Raw genomic sequence first — 26757 nt, 5'->3', positions numbered from 1 at the left:
GCGCTGGATAAATAGCCTGTGCTTGTGCTCATTTGGCTGGTCTTCATTTATTTCCACAGAAGCCTGGTGCTAAGTTTCTCCCTGACTAAGGGCAAGCACACCTCATCGCAGTGGGAACTAATAAATTATTAGGTAATTAATTAATTATCCTGGGAGGCTCAATTTACTAGTCTCACATGAAGGAAACATGTTCCTCATATTAAGATGACTTTAAAGCAACTTCTTGGGAACCTTGAGAAGTAACTGACATCATTTTGCTGAAGGAACATTTGACTCCTACTTGTTCCTGTTTTTATTGCCAGGAGCCCACACATTAGCTGAGAATGGCTCTGTTTGAGTCAATTGGAATCAGGAATTGATGGCACAGTCTCCCAATAGATTATTTAGGGTCTTAATTCTCTCTCACTACATTTAATTTACTTTCCCCCAACTTGAAAGCAAAAGATTTTTTGAAAAGCCATACCGACCAATTTAATAAAGGGGCTGTAATTGAAGATACATCTTTGGAGAAACCAGGAGATGCAGAAAAACCTGAAAGACAACAAGCCTTTACTTAAAAGAGTTTCTCACACTAAGAGATTATTTAATGACTTTCTTCCATTATTATGGAATGATGGGAGTGGGGACAGAATTCAAATGTTTCAAGGGTTTCTTTAATTTGTTGAGACCATTTGGCAACCCAAGAAATGAGGTCAAAAGATTTCCAAAGGATTGTTTGGTACATTTTCAGATTTAAATAGAAAGCTTTAAATCTGTAATTTATTTAAATTATATGTGGAGGTAGGAGCCCCCGATTAAGAATAAATTTACTACCATGGTAATATAATGTCTGAAATGAGTTCAAAGAGTCTACAGATTTTGCTTTTGCATAAGGAATTAAGGATCCTCTCAAAGATCAAACACACAAAAAGTATCCCAAAAGAGGAAATAGGGCTTGACCCAATAGCAACACCCAGTCACCCCTAGTCACTAAAAGGAGAGCAACAGGGTAGATTTGCTCTACTCTGGCATAGCCCATAAGGAACTATGTGATGAGTGGCAAGTTGACAGTGAATGAGATTTTACCCTCACAAGTCCCAGAAAGACTCTGAGAAGTGTGAATAGTATACCAGGAAGTGTGAGACCTTCTTGCCACTTTCTTGTGGCCCAGTGTGTGGAGGGCTCTGCAACTCTTGAGTACAGCCAGGGCAAGGCCAGAAGCAGCCAGGAGGCACGACACTCCCCTCTGGTGGCAGCTGCACAGCCACAGGAGTCAGGTTCCCTGGGGACCCTGCATCAAGCATTTCCACAGCAGTGGAGGGCTCTCTGTTCACATGTAACTGGAGACAGTGTCTTTGGCCTGAGCATCACCACCCTCATCCTCAAAGCTGAACTCCCATGAGACAGATGTGCAGGGCTTCCCAGACAGCACAGGCCACAGAGGAGGATTGGTGCCAGCTCACAGTACTTCGAGAAATATGCAAGGAAGAACCATGGAAATAAATACGAAAACTCCAAGTGGGACTACCGTCCCCAAATAAAAGATAAAGATGAGAACCAGAGCAATAGTATACATTCCCATTCACATGATCCCCTTTTTTCTTTAAGGATGATATGTGGTTTAGGAAAACACTAGTTACAAGTATGTAATTTTATTTTCAAGGATGCTATTTTGAAAATTTTAAAATGAAGTGTTGTCTATTTCTCTCCCTCTATTCACTCCAACTTGAATCATGATGTCTGGCAGCCTCTTGGCTATCATGACTACAGAGAGAGTTCCTTGCAGGCTGGAAGAGGAAATAAAGGAAAACCTCGATGGCAGAAGAACAGTAAAAGGGGAGGAAGCAAGGAGAAAGACACAGCCAGACACATATGTCCTACTTCCAGCTGCAGGTGAAAACCCTGGAAGACAATGAGAGGAAGAACAGGATATCCAGACAGAGGTTGGCCTCCTCAGGTAGCCTGGCACATGGCTCAGTGCCACACCCAGCATGCACAGGAGTGAGGCAGCCCTGACAGAGGTAGGTGGCAAGAAGATGAGCCCGAGGTCCTCCACCTTCACATGGCTTCAGGAGCTCCCGGAGCCCATATGACAGGAGGAGTGCATGCAGACATGCAGAAGTGCTAAGAGAGCTGCTGGACTGGCAGATGCACGGAGCCCAGATCAAAAGAAAATGGTCAGAGCAGCAATCAGTGACTGCACACATTTCCATGAGTCCAGGTGGGGTCAGATGCACATCAATCACACCAGGCCAATCAGAACAGAGAGGATCCGCAGGTTGCCTGGCAGACAATGAGGCCTCCTACCCCCATAATGGAGATTCCTGATCCAACACCAGAAGATGACATAAGGCCTTCCTCCCACATATAGCAAGGTACCATCTTGGGAGCTGGTGAGGGAGAGAAAACATGAAAACTGACCATTTACCTGAAGGAAAATGCCATACAAAAGAGATCATTAAGGAGAGAATTACCTTCCCACTTCAGAATTCCCATTTTTCACCACTCCTTACCCCACCCTATACATACTACTAGTACATCCAAGGACATCAGCCTCAGGAGGAAATTATATCAATTTCCAAAAAGACAGTTTTATTATTTTCACATCCAAGTTGACCCCATACATTTCTATTCTGAAATTCCCTCATACACACACACACACACACACACACACATACATATATACATCTGAAATATTATAGCTTATGAGAGAAAACACAATTGATGTGGAAGGAGAGAAAGATAGTTTATAAGACAAATGGGTGATGACTGAGAGGTTTGCAATGCAGGAGACAAAACACAGAGAGTCCTGGCGATTAAAATGGGGGAAGTTTCAATCTTGCGCTCCTGGGGAGAAATTCTCTGGTCCGAGGGTGGGCCAGGGAAGTTCACACCAAAAGGGGGCATAGGGACTTCTTTTATACAGCTGTTTAGTGGGGGGAGGGCAGAGGGCATGAGAGGTGTGGAATTCCCGCCTTGGGCCAGGGGTCTAGGAAGGCGCCAGTTATCTCTGTCACCATCTACCTTGCAGATGCATGCATCGACTCTGGACTTCCCCCCTGCCTGGACCTAACAATGGCTATTTTGGAAATTCCCTGATTAATCTGAGGATGGCCAGTAGACTTGGTAGAAAGTTGAAGGTGGGTGGGTACAGAACACTGGGGAGAGAGCCACCCTGAGGTAGGTGAACACAGGTCAGGGTGTAAAAGAAAGGATTGAGGTGTGAGTAAAGAATACAGTGGTACCTCAGGAGCTGTCAGCATTAATATGACCAATCTTTAACTGATAGAGATATTGGCATCTTCAAAATATGTTTTCAAAGTTGTGATGAATCTATGCCTATACCTGCAAATGACAGCAAGAAGAATGGGGAGGTATTTTTTTCTATATACTGAATACTAAGCTTTAAAATTCTGTATTATTTCAGAATCATATTTTATTGACTCCTGTGGAGTTTGAGGTACATGAGTTGTACACAAATAAGGAATCATGACAGAAAGATCATTCTTGCTCTAACTTACTGCAGGTGCTGTATGGAATTATTTACAATAAAGGAAGTACTTGTTTCCAGTAAGAAGCTAGAATTTTTAAATGCCGTTTTTCACAATACTGTATTGGCTTGGATATAGGACAGATAGAATTACATAGAGTTTGTCCCTGGAGGAACACCACAAACACCTGGACAAGCTCTCCAAAATACCCCCTAACAATATTATGCCTAAGCCCCAAAGGTCACACCATTGTCTACATTATTCTTAAATATTGTTGTCCTGAATTTCCTAGTATAAATCTCTGCTAGGTCCATTGCTTGCTGAGCAGCACTTCTGAACATCCTCGGTAAGCAGCAGGCATGCCCCTGGGATGGCACTTGCCAAAGGAGCTCCCAAAGAGACAATGAGTCAGGCAAATGTCACTGGACTGGAGACCAACTTCAATCATGGGAGAGCACTTGGGGTTCTGAGTATAATCCAGGATTACCTGGGTTTGCATTTCACCCCAATGAGGAGAAACATGGAATGAAAGTTAAAGATCTGCCTTGATAAAGACACTTGATTCACAACTCATTAGAAACCATCTAATAATAAGGACACTTCCACAGAAGAGAGAAAATCTTTCTCCCTGACACAGTCCATGGAATCATGGAAATTCTGGAAAAGATTCAAAGGCTCTCAGGCTTCTGCACAAGGAGAACGTGGCCCAGATAAAGTGGTAATGATATGCTCGCTAGGCTCCAGTGCCTGGCCGAGAGGGAAGGAGGGGGACCCAGCAGAGAGGGTGTCAACATCCAGCAAAGACATCAGGACCCAGAGAACATCATGCGACCACTGTCTTGGCTCATTCATGAACACAACAGAAACATCTCAAAGAATTTCAGATATAATGACTTGGGGGGAGAGAAAGGTTTTGCAGGAGATGGAGCTCCTGAATTGGCAGATTGACATGAAAGCCACATAGCATGGGTTATTACTAGTAACATCTCCCCATAAATAAGATGAGTGTAGCTGGAACACAAATTCCATACATGTCCAAGGCAAGTTTCTATAATCCTCCTCCAAGTTCCTGGGGTGCAGGACCCCTAAATAACCCAGAGAGGTATTTAGGAGATACACTTTTCAGTTTTATAAATAAACCCACAAGTTTGCAAGATTATATGTATGTGTCTTTCTGAATATTTTTATGAGAAGAATGTTCATGATTTTTATCCAATTTTCAAAGGAGTATGTGAGCCCCCAAAAGTTAAGAACCTGAAACCTTTCTTACTGTATCTCAAATATGCATCTCACTTCTCAGTACCCAGTGCAGTTTGGAAAGGCCTCTTTTTTTGTCCACTCTGAGAGCTCTGAAGTTGCTTTCAAAGCTTCATGATCAAGGGTATCTTTGATCTTCAGAATCTTTGACCTTGCAATGTCAGAAACTTCCATTTAAGGAGTGAGGTCATGTTTTTCTCCTCCATCCCTTAGTAGCAAGCAACTGTTTTCAGTCTATCCAAAAGAATCTCAACAGATCCCAGTTGAAAACACACACAAGTTGTAAAAATATAGCAAAATTTGCCCTGCTGGTGTGGCTCAGTGGTTGAGTGTCTACCCATGAACCAGGAGGTCATGGTTTGATTCCTAGTTAGGGCACATGCCCCGATTTCAGGCTTGGTCCCCAATGAGAGGTGTGCAGAAGGCAGCAGATCAATGATTCTCTCTCATCAATAATGCTTCTCTTGCCCACTGCAAGGGAGGACATATTTGCCAATGTTATATCCAATAAGGGTCTAATCTCCAAAATTTACAGGGAACTCATACAACTTAACAAAAGGAAGATAAACAATCCAATCAAAAAATGGGCAAAGGACCTAAATAGACACTTTTCAAAACTGGACATACAGAAGGCCAAGAGACATATGAAAACATCCTCAAAGTCAGTAATCATCTGAGAGATGCAAAACAATAATGAGGTACCATCTCACACCTGTCAGAATGGCTATCATCAACAAATTAACAAACGATAAGAGCTGGCGAGGATGTGGAGAAAAAGGAACCCTCTTGCACTGCTGGTGGGAATGCAGACTGGTGCAGCCACTGTGGAAGACAGTGTGGAGTTTCCTCAAAAAACTGAAAATGGAACTCCCATTTGACCCAGTAATCCCACTCCTAGGAATATATCCTAAGAAACTAGAAACACCAATCAGAAATGATATATGCACCTTACGTTCATAGAAGCACAATTTACCATAACTAAGATTTGGAAATAGCCTAAGTGACTATCAGCAGATGAGTGGATTAAATACCTGTGGAACATCTATCTACACAGTGGAATACTATGCTGCTGTGAAAAAGAAAGAACTCTTACCATTCACAACAGCATGGATGGACATGGAGAGCATTATGCTAAGTGAAATAAGCCAGTCAGAGAAAGATAAATATCACATGATCTCACTCATTTGTGGAACATAATAAGCAACATAAACTGATGAACAAAAAGAGATCCAGAGATAGAGAAGCATCGAACAGACCATCAAACCTCAGAGGAAAGGCAGAGGAAGGGGGTTGGGGGGTGTAAGAGATCAACCAAAGGATTTGTACTAGTATGCATGCATATAAGCATAACCAATGGACACAGACACTAGCGGGGTGAGGGCATGTGCTGGTGCGGGGGAGTGGCTGGGGAGAGGTCAGGGAAAAAAGGAGACATATGTAATACTTTAAATAATAAATAATTTAAATAATAATATTAAATGATGTTTCTCTCTTCCTCTCTGAAATCAATAAAAATATATAAAATATATAGCTCATTTTGCACATCATTTATGACATTTTCATAAGAATTTTCCCCCACTGTAATGGTGTGAACCAGAATTGAATAAAGATGGAGAGATAAGATACTAGACTTGCTCTGCTGGGCATTTATTATGGGCAAAGACACAAAATATGATTTAGTTTTACATTCACAGTAGCTCAGCTGAGAACAAAGAAATATCCTGTTTTCTTATTGAGATCTTAGGCATTTTATATGTACATTGAAACTAAAAAGAAAAGAATAAAAAGCATAAGGGCATGGATAAACATCAGATGATCAACAGACATTTTTTTTTCTCTTTTTAGTGACTACATTCTAGCTCTTTTCAACACTTTTAAGTTGGGGTATTGTAATGATAAATCCAATAAAACATTCAAGGTTACCAGTATGTAACCTTGGTCCAGCACCACTGACCTTGTAGATATTTCAGCTCTGTTGAGATAATTACCAGGAGAACAAATTATAAATATAGGCTGTTATTGCGGTAAGCAAAATCCACTGCAAAAGCAGTTAGTTCTGAGATAAATTGCCTAAGGAACTCACCATATCCCCAAGGTCTTCCCATTGTGTTCACTAGTCAAGATTCTAACATGAGCACTAAATCAAAAATTCTAGTTTCCAGAGACTTCTCTCCTCCGAATTTTAAACAGCATCTTAAAAATGCATTTCACTATGCACATTGAAAACTAAAAAAGAATTGGTCACTTCAAAAATTATTACCCTGTGATCTATGGTATTTAGATCAAAATATAACAAATTTTGGTGACACATAAGGACACATTTATACCAAAAAGGAATTTTTTTCTTCTTCTGGTGAAACTATTATTTTTTAATGACAATAATTACCTATTCTGGAGACACTTAACTACTAATGGTGGGATAATCTCAAGATACAAGTGCACATTTTTAGAAAGTTAAGCCAAAATTAATCAATCTATCTAACTTCTACTAAAGGGAGAAGAAATATTCTCTTAAGACCACCCTTTCTTATGAGGCTATAAATTTAAGGCAGCAGTGTAATTGGAAAGAAATTTATTAAAGGGGTGGAAATTATCCTCAAATTAAAACATTTACAGCCTAAAGCTGTAATTAGGGCAAAGGTAAAGGCAAGAGATTCACAAAGCCATCCTGGCTGCTTCTGAGTGCTCCTTGGATGCATCTTTGCTAATTCATTATCTTGCTTCTATTGTTAATTATGGCAGCTCCCCAAGGTTTGATAATGACTCTTTCACTTCTTTTCCTTTCGCTCTACTTTATTCGTTAACATACACTACTTTAACAATTCTTCCTGACTACAACAGAGATTGAGCTAAAGTTGACTGATGCCTACTGATTGCTAAGTACTGTACTAGGTGCCTTTGGAGTTAACTGAAAACATTATGTGACTTGCCCAATTTCCCTGATTATTCCTTTCCACCAAAGACTTCCACATGACTTTCTTAGCTCCATCAAAAACCTGTTCCGAATGTGGTGCACTAGGAAAACTACTGGGAGCCAAGGGGCAGGGTTCTACTGTGGATGAGCTATGTGACCCTGGTCAAGTCCCAAGATCTCTCCCAGGCTCTGTAAAATAAAGACGTTGAACTAGATCAAAAATTGCTACCTGGTTGTCCATTGAACAAACCCAGTCTTCAGACATATTTGCTTGGCCTGCATGATGATTTTTAAAACTGGGAGGTTACATAAAAATCTGGACCTTTGTCTTCTCTTGAAAGCAGATCCAAGCCTAATTTCTTTGACAGCAATAATTGGCTACTGCCAAGCAGCAGCTGCTCCATTTGATTTCTCCCTACAATTTCCAGTATCCCCTGTTGTTATAAGTGTTCCCCTTTATCATTTAACTTTATGTGACTTGCCTTTCAACCAGATGGTCAACTTCAGCACTAAAATGCACTTCTAAATGCAGCTCATTATTCACTTTATTTCAGGCTTTCTCCCTACCCTAGTCCAGTACCATACATTTGAAATATACCTCAAAATTTTTAGTGTTAAATAAACTCTTATCTCTTATTGTGAGGTACTCAACCCTTTCTAAACTTCTGTTTTATCATTTTTGTCTTATATAAACCCTCAAGACTTTAAAATCTTTTCACCTCCTTCCATACTTTACTGTCTTTTTAAAATGTTTTTTATTGATTTCTAGAGAGATAGGAAAAGAAAGAGAGAGAGAGAAACACTGATGAGAAAAAAAACATTGATTGGCTGCCTCCTGCATGGCCCCCACCTGGGATCAAGCCTGCAACTAGGGCATATGCCCTGACCGGGAATGGAACTGGTGACTTGGTACACGGGTTAATACTCAACCACTGAGCCACATTGGCTGGGCTCCATACTTTACTCTTAATCCAACGCTATAAATGCCTCCTCAGAAACAATAATTTCTGCCCTAGCTGGTTTGGCTTGGTGGATAGAGTGTCAGCCTGTGGACTGAAAGGTCCCAGGTTCGATTCCAGTCAAAGGCACATGCCCGGGTTGCAGGCTCGATCCCCAGTAGGGGGCCTCCAGGAGGCAGCCGATCAATGATTCTCATCATTGATGTTTCTATCTCTCTCTCCCTCTCCCTTCCTCTCTAAAATCAATAAAAAAATTTTTTTAAAAGAAATAATAATTTCTATCCTTTTATGCCCAGATAATTATATTTAAGGCCAATATTTCTAGTAAGACTCTACATTTTTAATTCATAGATTGAAAATAAGGAAAACCATATTCCTTAAAAGGCCATAAAGCTTTTAACAACTTATTACATCTCCCAAAGAAGCAACCTTGGGTTTCATGACCTTTGGTAGCAGAGTACAAGTTGCTGTGCAAGAGTCATTCTCTCCTTCCTTAGTTACAAAAGCCAGATTTTACTTGGGATGACAAAGCAACCAACTAAAAGACTACATTTCTCAGACACACTTGCAGTTATATATGACCATGTGACCAAGCCCTGGTAAATGATATAAGCAGAAGCCTTGTGTGAGAATTCTGAGAAAACTGCTTAAAGGAAACCAACTCAGCTAAGAGAAAGCATCTTCTCCTCTTTTGCCTCTTCTTCTTTCTGACTGCAAAACAGATTTGATAATCGGAGCTTCAGAAGTCATTTTGGAGCAAGAGGCAATCAATACCTTTGTGAATGGAGACCATGACCTTAAATTATAAGAAAAAAAAATGATAGGAGACTGGTTCCCTGATGATCACAAAGCACAGTATTAGCATTTAATGTGTTACATTAACATACTAACATACTGTTTAATAAACTTTTTTTAAAATCTAAGTCTAGTCTTTCCTAATAGCTGCTGAATCTAATTCTAACTGACAAAGGTGGACAGCGTTCTCTAGCTGGCCTGCCCTCTTAGCAATCCCTTACATTTTCTCTCCTTAATTGTAGACTTTCCAAATTAAGAGCATTGAGCCCTTGTACCTCTTTTACCTCAGGAACCTCCCTGACTCTCTTTGCTAGCTTCTTTCCTAGCTATTTTCTTATCATTTATGCCAAAATGTCTTACACAATGGATCAGGATTTAAAAAGCAGAGGGAGAACCTCAGTAGAAAAGAAGAGAAGTGGATGTAATCAAAGAAAGAGAGAGCCAAGAATGAAGAGAACTTCAGTTGTTTCTTAATTTGTTATGGAAGAGTTATGTTTTAGGTTTTTTTTTGTTGTTGTTGTTTTTTTACCTCATGAGGCAGAGAATGAGCCATTAAAAAAGAAGAGATGAGGGGAAAGTTCCTATTAAAACAGCGTAACAATTTACCAAAAGGTATAGAATGGGAACTTTTCCCACAGGCAGGCTGACCCCGAGTTTGAAACACAGATTAGGCTTCAACACAACACCCAGAACAAATCTTCATTCTCACACAGTGATGAAAGATAGGGCAAGATTTCAGGCCTTTGGTCATTGTATGATTAGAGTCATAAGAGCACACTGATCTTCAAATGTGTTGTTTAAACTCCACTTCTCAGGTCAGTTTTAGTTTCTCAAAAAAACACGAGATGCGTGATAGTAAGAACCAAGAGACTGCTTTGCCTTTAACTATTTCTTTGCTTTCCCTGCCAGTCTGATCCTATTATAGTAAAACCCATTACAAAAATCTCTTTCATCATCTCTTTCCTTTATGAGCAGTTACCCTATTCCCTTCCAGCCAAGTAGAATGTCACAAAGGTCACTACCAAGGAAAGTATAATGATATAGCAATGTCCACAATAGAAAGAGAAAAACTAATGAGCTACTGACCTTAATATATCTATGTATGCAGGGGTCAGTTATGTGAAATTCCTTAAAACCGCCCCTCTTTTAGTTATTAAAGAGATAATTTATTTGTTGAGTCATTAAGCTTTCCTAAAATACTTAAGAGGAAAAACAGTTATTATCTCTATATATAAAAGCCTAAGCAACCATTTGACCGGTAGCTATGATGTGCGCACTGACCACCCGGGGGCAGACACTCAATGCATGGGCATGGAAATATGTAACAGACTGATGAATCTCAGAGGGAAAGGGGGAGGGGGAGGGTGGGAAGAGATTAACCAAAGATTTTATATGCATACTAGAGGCCCCTCGGCCTGGTGGGGTCCCTCGGCCTGGCCTGTGGGGACCAGGCCAAAACTAGCAGTCCAACATCCCTCAAGGGGTCCCAGATTGTGAGAGGGCCCAGACTAGGCCAAGGGACCCCACCGGTGCACGAATCCGTGCACTGGGCCTCTAGTATCAGCCTATAAAAGAGCACCAGGATTAAACATGAGATATCAGGATGTCCAAACAGGGTGTAAATCCAGTATAGAAAGTATAAAGTTGGGTAGAGAAATCAAAGACCGAGGCCACAGGTGATATCAAGAAGGCTGTCAGCAAGCAGCCAACCCAACCATTATATTGAAACTCTGTCACTTTTTTTTTTTTAATTTAAGCTATAGAAAACCCAACACACACTTGTTTAAACAAAGTAAAGAATAAACTAACTCAGAGTTGGTTGAAGACATACCTGCTTGAAAGGACTCAAATGATGTTCTCCATCTATCTTCTCTACTTGGCTCTGCTCTCTTCTGCATATTAGCTTCACTTTTTAACAGTCATCCACAGTGGCCCATAAGTGGGCACTGCAGCTCCAGACCTTAGACCTTAACATGCCTAGCCTTGAACTAATGTAAAACATGAAGGACTTAAAAGTGGGGCATGTACTCCATCCCTGCAAGTGGGGAACTGAGGATGTGGTTGCCAAAGAAGACAACATGGTAAGGAATAGCCATAAATAAACACTTATTACACAAGTATATTGGACCCTGATTATAGAAAAGTGGACAAGAAACAAAGATACAGGCACTAAGAAAAGCTGGAGAGAGAAACTTCTTTTAATAAAGGGGAATCCTACTTATGACAATAGGCGTGCAGGTCAGTAGCAGAGTAACAGCAAGAAGAGATTTGGGTAAAACTCTGTAACTCCCACATGCTGAAGTCAAGATTTGTCTTAGTTTCTGGTAAGGGTATGGCTATGTCACCCCACCTAGGTGGCAAGAGAAGCACCTAGAGGCAGGGCCTAACATTCTTCTGCTAAAGAATGGAGTGGGCTTGAGCTGGGTCCAGTTTACTTAAACCTTTGGTCTTTTCCCTTCCTTGTCAATGATGAGTATGAGAAGAAGGTGCCCAGCTGCTTAGCTTTCATGATCTATGGCACAGTCCTTCTGAAGAAATCAATGGTTGTACCTAAGGTCTTCAAATTGTCAAAACTATGCAAACTTTGCCCAAAGTGCAAAAAAAGTGAGCAGGAGAGCAACTGAATGCCTCAGTATAGATGCTAAACTTGTATCTTATCACTCCTATCAAAAGATGCAATTGCAAAGTTTGAGAGCGAAGGGCACTCTGTGAAAGGCCCCTGTGAGCTGGCTGGGGGCTGTCTGATGGAGGATGGCAGTCTGACGCCTCTCCTGGAGAGCACCATGACAGGTCTGGATGCTTGAAATCACCAGCTGCCAAAGGCGAGCTTCCAAGCAGCTACTGCCGGGCAGGAACAAAACAGAGAATCATGTGAGCAGGCAGCATGCTAAGCCCCCAAAGTAGCAACTGATTGGACAGGAAAAGGGCGTGTTGTATTCTGATCCTGATTCCCACACAAAGCTCAGATCTCAAATAAGCAAGCACATGTCTGTGAGCAGTGGAGCTCGATTTCCAGGGATCTTCCTAACTGCATTTTCTGTCCTTGCTGGACCAGATTCTCCAACTTTCCCTGGGTCCTTGTTCCCACAGGTCACTGTTGACTGCATTTTACCCCACAGTCCTATGTGGAAGGTCTGAATTCCATTCTAATGAACTTATTTGTAATTTGATATTCTCATTCTACTAGATTTTATTTCGTATCCCTAAGTTTGTTTGAAAAATAAAGCTGTCCTATTCTAAATCTGAGTCTATGCCATAAGTAGAATGCATTATATTTCTTGTCCAATTAATTTCCTGCCAAGCTTAAAGATGGTTTCTGTTTCCAAAATTCCTTTGCAAATTCAAATTATTTAGTACACCTATTAAAATACCACAATATGTACTGACATTTACTTTGAATGTGTTTATGTGTTATGATACCAAATAGGTATCCACCTGGCTAGACTTTTCCTGCTCTCCTAAAGCTCAATCGAGGTGTCTCCTGACTTCTGTCAAGACAGAAACAGAAACTTCAATTTTTCTTGCACCTGCAGAACAACTGGAGATGCGCCAGTGACTTTCCTTATTCCTTATCTGAGGCTATACAACTACCTCCTGCATTTGCTACCCCGTTCTGCATTAGGAATCAGTTCTTTCCTTAGATGGATAATGTGATGAGCCACTCGGTTCAGTACTGAGAGATCAGCATGGTCACCCTTGCTGTCAGTCCCACTTCAAACCCATTCGAGTAAGCAGGCTGCTGGAAAGCATAAACAGACTTGATCACAGATCCCTGTTAGTGCCTGTCAGAGACAGCTAGAGCTCTGCATGAGCACTGCTGCTTTGAATTGCTTTGAGTTCATGTATTCTTCTAAATTCTTCCTGACTACGCCAGAGTAGGTTCCTTCTTGAACCCTACTCGCTACACTAACTGTTGGGTCTGAGCCCCTCTGCCTAGGGCTGGACCTTCTTGGACACCTGGTGGTAGATGGAGAAACCATGAGAAGTTGTGGGTGTATAAGAATGAGTCTTTATTGCAGAAGCCAGTAGCCACATAGCCATCAGACAAGACAGTCCTTCATAACAGTGTCCCAATCAGGCAGCCGTATACCGCTGATAAATACATATCCATTCTACATAGTAGCATGAATCTCTGTACACACAGCTATTATCTGAGCAGCCGCATGCTGCCTCTAAACTCATCGCCTTGCATCATAGCAGTATCTGAGCTCTCTGCCTCAGCAGCTGCTCCTGCCTCCCCTGCCCGGCACACTGGCTGGTCTCTGTAGCCTTACATCTCTGTGTAGCACACTCCAGCAGACTAGCTGGTCAATAACTTGTATGTTACTCCTTAGACAAAGAAGACTTCGTGCCAATATTACATCAATCATATTTTGGCTACAGAAAGACACGCATGCGCAGTATACCATGGGAGTGTTGTGCTCGTGTCCTTGCACCTGCTTATGGTATCTTAGCCTAGGCACAGAGTGGCCTTGGACATTCGGTGTATTGACAACAAGGCCTCTGAATTTTAATTGGCCTTGACTATCAGGCATCTCTGGCATGGTCTACAGGGCTCCACATACTGAATCCCAGTTTGATGATATGCCCTACACCTCAATTCCTCTAAAATGGAAATCCTGCTCTTTTCTTGCCAGCCACCTTCCCCAGCTCCCGAGGACCCAGTTTTCCAACCAGCAACCTTACCTCCTCGATGCTCTCCAGATGCTTCCTCCTAGATGTTTCATTGTTTTGCCCTACCTGCCTGCCGATAGATTCTTTTTGCCTCTTCTAGACCAGCCTGCGGTCTCTGACTTGCTTAGAAACACCCTGTATCTACTTGCCAATTATGATATGTTATGGGACATTATGTTCTATTCACCTGGCTAGACTTTTCCTGCTCCCCTAAAGCTTGGTCAGGGCCTCTCCTGCCTACTGCCATGAACACTGCCTTTCCTGGCCACTTCCCTACATACAGTCTGGTTTTACATAGCAGATACTTAATAATGGTATTTATTTGTTTTGTTTTTATATCCCCAAATAATTAAAACTGGGAAAATGGTCATCTTACCATAAGCCTGGATCTGTGCAGTATTTCTAAATACCTGAAGCCAAGTATTATTTTCCTTTTTAGACCATAAAAGTATACAGTAGTTTATTTCTTGTTCAAACACTATTTTTCTCCATCATACAGTTTGGCACTCTCAAGTTTGCCACTGAAAAAGCCCATAATTCAGAAAATAAATACATACTTCATGAGTCAGACTTGCTTCCCTATAAGTTATAAATGTCTTTGAACTTTAATGATAAAAATTTGCTTCTACCACATTATATATATGTATGTATATAATACGTATATCAATATTTCTAATATACATAAAATACATTGCATTTTAAAATAGTTGATTACTTATGATCAAGTAGGAACTGCATTTGCTTTAAGAATATGGATTCAGATAATTCTGTGGTTTCATACACTGTCATATACCTCCAGGTTTCCCCACCAGGCAATCCCACCTTCATCTGATAATGCATGCAAACCAAGATTAATATTCTTTTAGAATAAAATCTCATTGTATGTTAAATTGATTATAAAGATGACTGAGAAAGTTCATCTACTTTAGCCTCCTTAAAAACCTACCTTATTTTTTCTTTCTCTGTATCCCCTATGAAATAGGACAGATGTTTCCCTAAGAATGTGAAAAGCTATTTTTCCTTCCAAAAGCTACCTCAAGTGTGATAAAATACATGACATGATTCCCCCTCCCCCCTAACTTTCCTGAAAATACATTAAATCTAAGTATTAAATTTTGGATCTACATTCATTTCTATAATTAGTAATTATCAATACACACTTTTTTTAACTTTTTAAAAACTATTTCATCTCTGACCCCAACCCTTCAGAAGAAAAAAAAATTAAGCATAACACACTTGAAACAAAGTTACTTCACCTCAATAAAATAAAAAAAGTCAACTTTAGCCCTAGCCTGTTTGGCTCAGGAAATAGAGGGTCGGCCTGCGGACCAAAGGGTCCCGCCTTCCATTTCGGTCAAGAGCATGTACCTCAGTTGCAGGCTCCTTCCAGCCCGAGCCCTGGTCAGGGCTCTTACAGGAGGCAACCAATCAATGTGTTTCTCTCACATAAATATTTCTGTCTTTCTCTCTCTCTTCCACTCTCTCTAAAAATCAATGGAAAATATCCTCAGGTTAGGGTTAAAAAAAAAAAAAGTTGGAGGCAAGATGGCGACCGGCAGGAAGGTAGGGAGGAAGAGTGTGTGAGAGAGTGAGAAAGCGATAGAGGTGTGTGTGGACGCATGTGTGTGTGTGTGTGTGAGTGAAATAGGGACAGTTAGGCCCTGCAGTTCTTCCAGGGGGTTGCCAATCTGGGCAGTCATAGACGGCAAAACCCCGCGGCTGCCACAAACACTCTGGGGAGGACACCAGCGGCACAGAGACCATGCCATCTTGAAGAACAGAACTGCTTGACACTAGGATCCTAGCCTTGCCACCACCAGTCTGGTCTCGGAAGCAAACCAGGATCCTACAGCCACTCTGGTAGAAGACCTGCCATCACAGCTGCAGACCCAAGGACACCAAGACTCCAGGCACCCGGCTGCAGATTTCTGTGAGTCACAAAGCCAATCCCCCTCCCCCGTAGCCCCCGCGGCAGTGACATAGAAACTACCAGACCCAGCTACATAATAAGGCTTTCTGCACACACAAAGCAGTGGCGACTCTGCCTGACTTTGAGCCTTGGTGTCGGACACGGGAAGTTTGTTTCCCACAACTACTCTCTGCACCCAGGCAGGGAGATTGAGCGGAATTCAAGCCTAGCTGCTCATCCCTAGGGAGGTAGTTTCTGCAACCAGATCCCCCACCCAGGCAGGGCAGGGAGACAGCGCTGAACTTGAGCCTGGACTTGTGAACTCGGGGAATTTGTTTCCCGTGACTCATCTCTGTGCCCAGGCAGGAAGACTGAGCAGAATTCGAGCCTAGCTGCTCATCCCTAAGGAGGTAGTTTCTGCGAACAGATCCCATGCCCATGCACGGCAGGGAGGCAGCGGTGAACTTGAGCCCGGACTTGTGAACTCGGGGAATTTGTTTCCCTCAACTTGTCTCTATGCCCAGGCAGGCAGAATTTGAGCCTAGCTGCTCATCCCTAAGGAGGTAGTTTCTGCGACCAGATCCTGTGCCCATGCAGGGCAGGGAGGCAGCGCTGAACTTGAGCCCGGACTTGTGAACTCGGGGAATTTGTTTCCCTCAACTTGTCTCTATGCCCAGGCAGGGAGACTGAGCTGAATTCGAGCCTAGCTGCTCATCTTTAGGGAGGTGGTTTTCTGCGACCAGATCCTGTGCTCACGCAGGGCAGGAAAACAACCCTGAACTTGAGCCCAGACTTGCGAACTCGGGGAATTTGTTTCCCAAGACTTGTCTCCACGCCCAGGCAGGGAGGGAGTCCTGAATTTGAGCATAGGTGGATGACCTTGGGGAGATTGTTTTCTGCGACCAGATCCTATGCCCACGCAGGGAGACAGAAAACTTCCCTGATATGGAGAAGAAAAAAGTTACTCAAGTACAAAGAGTCCCAAGCAAGCTGAATCCCAAAAGACCCACACCAAGATACGCCATACTTACAATGGCAAATGTTATCAACAAAGAGAGAATCTTAAAGGCTGCAAGAGAGAGACAGAGAGTTACCTACAAAGGATACCCCATCAGATTATCAAATGATTTCTCAACAGAAACACATCAAGCTAGAAGGGAATGGAAGGAGATATACAAAGCGATGCAAAGCAAGGGACTCAATCCAAGAATACTCTATCCAGCAAGACTATCAATTAAAATTGAAGGTGAAATCAGGAGCTTCACAGACAAAAAAAGGCTAAGGGAGTTTATCACTACCAAACCAGCAATGCAAGGAATGCTAAAGGGAATGCTATAAAAAGAAGAAACAAAAAGGTAAGAAGGAACACAGCCTCAAAAAATAAAAATGGCTACAAACAAGTACCTTTCAATCATAACTTTAAATGTAAATGGACTATATGCTCCAATCAAAAGACATCAAGTGGCTAAAAGGATAAAAAAACATGACCCATATATATGCTGTCTACAAGAGACCCACCTCAGAACAAGGGACTCACACAGACTGAAAGTGAAGGGATGGAAAAATATCTTTCAGGCAAATGGAAATGAAAAAAAATCTGGGGTAGCAATACTTATATCTGAAAAAATAGACCTCAAAGTGAAGGCCATAAAAAGAGATAAGGAAGGCCACTTCATAATACTAAAGGGATCGGTACAACAAGAGGATATAACTCTGGTAAACATATATGCACCCAATTCAGGAGCACCCAAATACATAAAAAATCTCCTAGAAGATATCAAGAGAGAGACAGACAACAATACAATTATAGTAGGGGACTTTAATACATCACTGACATCACTGGATAAATCCTCTAGACAAAAAATCAACAAAGAAACAACAATCCTAAATGACTTACTAGATCAGATGGACTTAATTGACATCTTCAGAACATTTCACGCCAAAGCTGCGGAATATATGTTCTTCTCAAGTGCACATGGGACATTTTCAAAAATAGATCACATAATGGGTCACAAACAAAGTCTCCCCAAATTCAAGAAGATTGAAATCATACCAAGCATCTTTTCAGACCACAATGGCATAATATTAGAAATAAACTACAATAAAAACAATCCAAAACACTCAAACACTTGGAAGCTGAATAGCATGTTATTAAATATTGATTGGATTACCAATGAGATCAAAGAAGAAATTAAAAACATTCTGGAAACTAATGACAATAAAAACACAACAATCCAAAACCTATGGGACACAATGAAAGCAGTCCTGAGAGGGAAGTTTATAGCTCTACAGGCCTACCTCAAAAAAACAAGAAAAAATGGTAGGAAATCATCTAATGGTACAACTCAAAGAATTAGAAAGAGAGCAACAAGAAAAGCCCAGAGTGAGCAGACGGAAGGAGATAATAAAGATTAGAGCAGAAATAAATGACATAGAGACCAAAAAAACAATACAAAAGATCAATGAAACCAAGAGCTGGTTCTTTGAAAGGATAAACAAGATTGATGAACCTCTAGCCAGGCTCATCAAGAAGCAAAGATAGAGGACTTAAATAAACAAAATCAGAAATGATAGAGGCGAAATAACAACAGACCCCACAGAAATACAAAGGATTGTTAAAAAATATCATGAACAACTCTATTCCAACAAACTAGACAAGCTGGATGAAATGGACATATGCCTAGAACAATATAACCTTCCAAAACTCAATCAGGAAGATTCTAAAAAATCTCAATAGGCCAATAACTATGGAAGAAATTTAAGCAGTCATCAAAAAGCTTCCAGCAAACAAAAACCCAGGCCCAGACGGCTTCACAGGAGAGATATACCAAACATTTAAGGAAGAACTAAAACCTATCCTCCTCAGACTATTCCAAAAATTCAAAAGGAACACTTCCAAGCTCATTCTATGAAGCCAGCATCACCCTAATACCAAAACCAGATAAAGGTAACACAATGAAAGAAAATTACAGGCCAATATCCCTCATGAACATAGGTGCCAAAATCCTCAACAAAATTCTAGCAAATCAGATCCAGCACTACATCAGAAAGATCATACACCATGACCAAGCAGGATTTATACAAGGGATGCAAGGATGGTACAATATCCGCAAATCAATAAATGTGATACATCACATAAACAAATTGAGAGATAAAAATCACATAGTTATATCAATTGATGCAGAAAAAGCATTTGACAGAATCCAACACCCTTTTTTGATAAAAACTCTCAACAAGGTGGGAATAGAAGGATCATACCTCAACATCTAAAGCCATATATGATAAACACACAGCCAACATCACACTCAATGGACAAAAACTAAAATCATTTCTCCTAAGAACAGGAACAAGACAGGGATGCCCTCTCTCACCACTCCTGTTTGACATAGTACTGGAAGTACTAGCCATTGCTATCAGACAACAAGAAGAAATAAAAGGCATTCAAACTGGAAAAGAAGAAGTAAAACTGTCCTTATTCGCAGACAACATGATACTGTACATAGAAAACCCTAAAGAGTCCATCAAAAAATTATGAGACTTAATAAATGAATTCGACAAGGTAGCAGGATACAAAATTAACACCAAGAAATCTATGGCATTTCTATACACCAATAATGAACTTACAGAAAGAGAGACTAAAAAAGCAATCCCATTTACCATCATACCAAAAAAAATTAAGATACCTCGGAATAAACTTAACTAAAGAGGTAAAAGACCTATATGCAAAAAACTATAGGACACTGGAAAAAGAGATAGAGGAAGATATAAACAAATGGAAGAACATACCGTGTTCATGGATTGGTAGAATCAACATCATCAAAATGTCCATACTACCCAAAGCAATCTATAGATTCAATGCAATCCCCACTAAAATACCAATGACATATTTCACAGACCTAGAACAAACTCTCCAAAAATTCATCTGGAATAAAAACAGACCCCAAATAGCCACAGCAATCCTGAGAAAGAAGAACAATGTAGGTGGGATCTCAATACCAGATATCAAGCTGCATTACAAAGCCACTGTTCTCAAAACAGCCTGGTACTGGCACAAGAACAGACATATAGATCAATGGAATAGAACAGAGAACCCAGAAATCAACCCAAACCACTACGCCCAATTAATATTCGACAAAGGAGGCATGAACATACAATGGAATCAAGACAGTCTCTTCAATAAATGGTGTTGGGAAAATTGGACAGATACATGCAAAAAAATGAAACTAGACCACCAACTTACACCATACACAAAAATAAACTCAAAATGGATAAAGGACTTAAACATAAGACGGGAAACCATAAAAATACTAGAGGAATCCACAGGCAGCAAAAAATTCAAGAGGAAGAAACATATGCCGAAGAAACTTCTTCACTGATCCTGCTCCTAGGGCGATGGAAACTAAAGAGAAAATAAACAAATGGGACTACATCAAAATAAAAAGCTTTTGCACAGCAAAAGAAACCATCAACAAAACAACAAGAAAGACCACTACATGGGAGAACATATTTGCCAATGATATCAACGATAAGGGTTTAATCTCCAACATTTACAGGGAACTCATACAACTCAACAAAAGGAAGATAAGCAATCCAATCAAGAAATGAGCAACGGACCTAAATAGACACTTTTCGAAAGAAGACAGAAGGCGAAGAGACATATGAAAACATGCTCGAAGTCACTATCCGAGAGATGCAAATCAAAATGACAATGCAGTACCATCTCACACCTGTCAGAATGGTTATCATAAACAAATCAATAAATGACAAATGTTGGCGAGGATGCGGAGAAAAAGGAACCCTGGTGCACTGCTGGTGGGAATGTAGACTGGTGCAGCTACTGTGAACAGTATGGCGTTTCCTCAAAAAACTAAAAATGGAACTCCCATTTGACCCAGTGATCCCACTTCTAGGAATATATCCCAAGAAACTAGAAACACGAATCAAAAAGAATACATGCACCCCTCTGTTCATAGCAGCACAATTTACCATAGCTAAGATTTGGAAACAGCCTAAGTGCCCATCAGCAGATGAGTGGATTAAAAACTGTGGTACATCTACACAATGGAATACTACGTTGCGCTAAAAAAGAAGGAATTCCTACCATTTGCAACAATATGGATGGAACTGGAGAGCATTATGCTAAGTGAAATAAGCCAGTCAGAGAAAGATAAGTATCACATGATCTCACTCATTTGTGGAATATAATGAACAAAATAAACTGATGAACAAAAATAGTTCCAGAGACAGAGAAACATCAATCAGATGATCAAACCTCGGAGGGAAGGTAGGGAAGGGTGGGGGTAAGGGGGAGAGAAAAACCAAAGGACTTATATGCATGCATATGGGCCTAACAAATGGACACAGACAATAGGGGGGTGAGGGCATGAGTGGGGGTAATGGGGGGGGGCGGGTAATGGGGGAATAAGGACACATATGTAACACCTTAATCAATAAACAAATTTTAAAAAAAGTCAATTTTATTGACTCAGTTAAGATACTTTTTAGTGCCCATTAATAGGGAAATTTTATGTCAATTAAGATCTTCAAGTAGATAATATAGCACTCTAATGGGAATTTGATAAACCTTTATACAGAAGTCTTAAAACAAAACAAATCCCAATTGACCTGGGAGCTCAGTCCTTCAAAGCTGAAAAGGCAGGTTTTATTATACAGTAATGTTTTTATGAAACAGTAGCATTTATTACAATGTGGTAGGGTGGGAAGAAAGGAAAAGTAGTGACTAGAATGGCAGCTTTCACAATCGGAAGATCATAGTCCTGGGGGAGTCCTCTGGTGCTTTTGCTCACCATGTCCTGGAGTATTGGACACGACTCCCTTTGGAGGAAACAGGAGAGAGAAATAAAGGCGTCTTTGAAATGCAGGGATAAAGGGGTCCCTGAGAGATTTCTGAGCTCTTGAAACCATCTTCATGGCAACAGCGTGACTCTGCTTCCTACTTCAGTGAAGGTTGCTGGAATATGAATTAGGGGTAAAGCGCTGGGGCTATTTGCAAGTTCGTGTTAAAATTTGATTTCCCAAACTCAAGAATACAGTTGATTCAGAATGAAATTAAAATGGTGCTTTAAAGGTGCCCTACAAAGGAGCTCAGTGCATTAAAAAAGCACCAACTAGCTTTGCTCTGACAAGTGGTTTGACGGGGAAATGTAGAGAAGATTCCATCATCTCATGTTAAAGACAGAAATGTCTGCAGAATACATTACCTCACCAATGGTCATAATATAAGAAATGTCATAGAAAATTATGTATGGACATTGGGTCTCAGGTCAGTATTCAATCATCCATATACCACTTCACACTTATTTTTAAATTTTAATAAATCTAGTCAATCAATGCCTTCTTTACTATTATAGCATTCCTTCCCCATCCCAAACCATTGCATGTTTTTCTTGAATAAAAGTACATACTCTAAAAACAAATAAACCAACAAGCCTGAAAAACAGGCAATAGTGGAATATTAAAATAGGCACCTTGTATAAAATATATAATTCGGATACTTACTACCTACACCTGTCCTAGGGCACGTTTGATGTGTGGCTCCATGTTCCCTTATTTCCTCAATTCTCAATCCATCAACTGTAACATAAACTTAACAATACCTTGGGCGGGGGGGACAAATAATAGATAGTAACCTCTTTATTATTCAGTATGAAGTATAAGTGGTCTTCCAATTCAAAAGTGTAAAGATTCCTCAGCATCACTTTTGGCACCAACAATTCTCATAGCATCATGATGACACACTGTTCTTAGGCCACACTTTCAAATCTTTTCTTACTTAGCAACCTTAGGATCAATGATATAATTTCAAGTGTTTCATCTATACTTCCCATTTAATTAAATGTGTTGGGTTATTGTAATTCCTTATTGAATTGGTTACTAGAGTGAAATAGCTTCTCTTGCATGTCACCTGGAAGCTGGTGATGGTGGCACATAATCAGTGAGAGTCCTTCGTGATACATGAATTGTTCCTGCAGGCCTGTCCTAGCTTGAAGGAATAAAAAAATAAAAAAAAAAAAAGAAGAAGAAGAAGCTCTATCTAAGAGTGGTGATTTCCACTCCATAATTATACTGCTTGGGATTTGACAATTATCTGCATTCGCATTCTCATTCGATGCTGTACCATAATATGATTGTTTCAAAGGCATTTGCATGACACATGGTGCTACCAGTACCCATAATAAAACAAGAGTCACCATGATCCGAATGGACACCGTCTGTGCATGGGCAAGTTCCCATGTGCACCTGAAATGTGTCCTAGTTCTGGCTTATTGTTGGCCACCTGGTTTCTTTTCCTAGTAATCAAACAGAAGGTCTCAATTTCAGAAACTGCTCTAAAACAGACCTAAAGGGAACTCACTGGAGCTCTATGTAACAGCGCTTTGTTAATGGACCGATAGCTATAGATACAGAAGACTGACCGGCCTCTATCTGGAAAAGTTGTCTTTTCTGGAAGTGTGGTAGACAGAACTTCTAAGATGGCTTATTTAAAAATTGCCCTGCCCTAGTCCCCAGAAACTGTGAGTGGAAGGGATCATTTGTTTTATTACATGACAAAAGGGATTTTGTAGATAGAGCTAAGCTTACTAGCCTGCTGTCCTTAATGAACATGTGGAGATTGTCCTGGACTATCTAGGTAGCCAATAGAGTCACGTGAGTCCTTTAAGACAGAGAAGTTTTCTGGCTGGCAGGAGAAGAAGAAGGCAGAGAGGAAGTGTGGGAGATGCCCAGCCAGAGAAGGACTCAGTGTTCCATTCCTGGCTTAAAGATGGAGGGTGCCACATGAGAAAGAATGCAGAGGGTGCCCAAAGCAGAGAGCAAACCCTGGCTGACAGCCAGTAAGGAAATGAGAATCCTAGTCCTACAAATGCAACAAACTAATTCTGCCAACAATTGTAATAAGCCTGGAAATGGATTCTTCCCCAGAGCCTCCAGAGATGAGCCCAGCCCAGCCAACACCTTGGCCTTGTGAGACCCTCAGCATAGGAGCCAACTGAACCCACGAAGACTTCAATCTAAGACCTGTGGGTGCTATTTTAAGCCAGTGAATTTAAGCCATGTTATGGCAGCAGTAGGGAAGTAGGCAGACAGTGCATGAAACAATAGGAAAAAATGGAGAGCCTTATCCAGTCAGCCTGAAGAGGGAGAGCATCCAGGTGATGAAGGCCTGACCAGTGTCCTAGCTAATTCAACCACACCTACAAGAGGTAGAGCTAACAATATTACCACTTGAGGTATGCAAGTGGATCATGAGGCCACAGCTATCTGTATTTATGAATAAGATTTTTGTAGGGTTTCTCTTTTTTAGGAAAGAAGTACATAAAAACTTGGTCTTAAAATCTGAATTAAGTGGATATTATACAATGAATTGTTTCTGGGTCAGAGTTTAAGAAGTCAAAAATCCTTAAGATCCAAACCAAATGGCTTTGTATAAGGCCATGGTTTTGGTGAACTCAGTATAGGCACTATTCAAGATATCGTGTGTCATGCTGGGCGGGTGGGGGGTTCCCACTTTCTCAATCATTTATATCAATTTAGTTTACTAGTAACTCCTTGTTTCACCCAATCTCACCCCAAAAACAATGACCCCCTCTCACAGAGGGGCAGATATGTGTCCTTATTCTTCAGTGTAGATTAAATGAGCCTTATTAAGTGCCAAGACATTTTATTAGGAACTGAAGGTGACCAAAGATGAAGAAGATATAATCCTTACTTTCAAGGAGATTCAAGAAATGCAGTGGAGAAGCCAAAACAAGAAAACATTCACTTACTGAGCTGTCACAGACCTTGAGAAGAAACCTGGACACTGGAAACTGGAGGACAAACAGCTTGCTGAGGTTCAAAGTGTCACCGCACACAGAGAGAATGAAAAACACTGCCATGGCCCTCGTGACAGATACTGTGTGTTTGTTTGATTTTTCAGTCCACCTTAAAAGCAGACCTCTAGATAAAGAAATGGTAGGGAGGTGTGGTGAATACATTTAATAAGTGAAAAATAAAAGTCAGAAAAATACCGAGTGTTACAATTTCATCTGCATATAGCTTAGTCTATTAAGAGGAATTTGATCTGTGTTTTCTTGATATCGTTAGTTCTGTAGCTAATCCAGCCTCCTAGGAGCTGGAGTTTGTTTTTCTTACTTGTGTTGTTATTAGTGTAAATTTATTCCTGTCAACACAGATTTACAGAACTGGAACTGCCTGCCACAAATATTATAGGCTTCAAGGACACAGAGTTAAGAACTCAAAACATTTAAATTGCTATAACACTTGCTAATATATTTCAGTTGCACTTACATGAAAAGATAAATAGCCAGCGTCCTTCTAGAAAAATTAGTTTAGTAATAATCCTGATTTTTCCTCCTGGCTTTTCTTAAAAATTCTGATGTGATTTTCATCTATGAATCACTGTTTCCAATACTGACTAATGATAATAGTAATTCTGTCCACATGGGGACACTGCAGAGAAGACAGCTAAATTTCACTCCCTGTCTTGAAGCAGTTCAGATGCTAAAGTACTTGCCTACTTTGCAGACATCTCCACTCAGATTCTTGCCATTTTCATAGCAAACACAGATCTTAGCATTGTAGGCAAGAGAAATATGAGATTCCTGTGCTAGGAGTTGTGTTGTGAGGCCAAGGGAGCATGAGATGAGTCTTGTCCTCAAGAAGCATTCAAGTTGGTCCACAGGACTCATGGACTACCTTCCATTCCCACCGCTCCTCACCTAAGCCATGCCCATGTTATCTCTTACCTGGAGAATTGCAATGGTCTCCTAACTGCCCTCCCATGTGCTATTCAAATACCTTCCAAATAAATCCCCTATGCAGTGGTTCTCAACCTTTCTAATGTCGCGACCCTTTAATACAGTTCCTCATGTTGTGGTGACCCCCAACCATAAAATTATTTTCGTTGCTACTTCATAACTGTAATTTTGCTACTGTTAATGAAACGTAATGTAAATATCTGTGTTTTCCGATGATCTTAGGCTCTACAGCAGCGGTTCTCAACCTGTTGCGACCCCCAGGTTGAGAACCACTAGCAGGGTCGCCTAAGACCATCGGAAAATACAGATATTTACATTACGATTCATAACAGTAGCAAAATTACAGTTATAAAGTAGCAACGAAAATAATTTTATGGTTGGGGGTCACCACAACATGAGGAACTGTATTAAAGGGTCGCGACATTAGAAAGGTTGAGAACCACTGCCCTAGAGCATACAGGAAACAATGACTAAAATTCAAACTCAGTAATTTTTCAAGAAATCCATGTCCTGGCCTCTACCCACATCTCCCTCTAGCCTCTCCTCTGTGTGTGCCTCTTGCCCTGCCCTTTCAGTGCATGGTCCAACCATACTGAGTGTTCACCATTATACAACACACTTGGCTGCATTTCCTACCCCAGTGCCTTCTTGTTGCCTGGACTGTTTTCCCTTTTGAGCCTCTTCCCAGTTCCCCCTCCCCTGATCCAAGTCTTCCTGGTTCCTGACAAAGACTGGCTCATCACTCACAATTACAGTATCACCTGTCTACGGAATATTTCCTGCTCCCACCCACCTTTACCCCAACCTCTACAGGGAGAAGAGACCATCCCTCCTTCACGTTGCCCCCGAGTGCTCTATAGACTGCCATCAGATTCCTGATAATGAGTTAGGAAATGTCTTTCTTTTCATGTCTGTAATTCAGTGTGAAGGCACCATGAGGCAGAAGCCACATCTTTATATTCCCTAGAACTGCCTTCAAGCACATTAAAACATTGCTGGA

Source organism: Plecotus auritus (assembly GCF_963455305.1).
Source record: "Plecotus auritus genome assembly, chromosome: 7".
In the NCBI taxonomy this organism is placed as follows: domain Eukaryota; kingdom Metazoa; phylum Chordata; class Mammalia; order Chiroptera; family Vespertilionidae; genus Plecotus; species Plecotus auritus.
The sequence above is the reverse complement of the archived record's forward strand: the minus strand, read 5'-3'. Positions refer to the sequence as shown.